A 667-nucleotide genomic window follows, 5' to 3' on the forward strand; every position below is an offset into this window, starting at 1 on the left:
CACGCTAACATGTCTGTCATATCAACTTAGTACATGTTACCGTGTCACCTTTTCATGTTCACAGCTTGTTTACACTGCCTACAAGTGGAAGAATAAATCAGTTATTAGAGGTTTAAAATAATTAGTTTGCAATTTTTGGGAATGCAATTATTTGCTTTGTTGGAGAGAGTTAAGTGTAGAATTATGTAAATCTCATGTTTGTGTGTTAAGTATGAAGCCAGAGCAAAGTAGCTTAGCTTAGCATAAAGATTGGAAACAGCTGGTCCTGCTCAAACTTTTAAAATACACCTGTACCTAAACCTACTCACGGTAAAACACATCAAAACACACCGATATAGACACTCAGTCAACTGGAATCATAAGAATGTGGTTGTTGCTCACAGTTGTTGTGTCCTCAGTTGACACTCCTTAAAACCACAGCTCTGACTCAAGCATCACAACGCTTTGCCTCATGTCAGTTGTCTTTTTCCCTCTGTAAAGCTTCAAACACTCCGAGCAGATTCACACTCTGAGATCGGCGTCTAAAAATAAAACGAAGGGCCCCGGGTGCTTAGATTACCGCCCTTCTCCTTTACGCACTAAAACAGTTTATTTTTCAGTTTGAGTTAACATACACACATACACACACACACACACACACACACACACACACACACACACACACACA

The sequence above is a fragment of the Anarrhichthys ocellatus genome, unplaced genomic scaffold (genome assembly GCF_004355925.1).
Source record: "Anarrhichthys ocellatus isolate YVR2014 unplaced genomic scaffold, GSC_Weel_1.0 scaffold84, whole genome shotgun sequence".
Taxonomy (NCBI): domain Eukaryota; kingdom Metazoa; phylum Chordata; class Actinopteri; order Perciformes; family Anarhichadidae; genus Anarrhichthys; species Anarrhichthys ocellatus.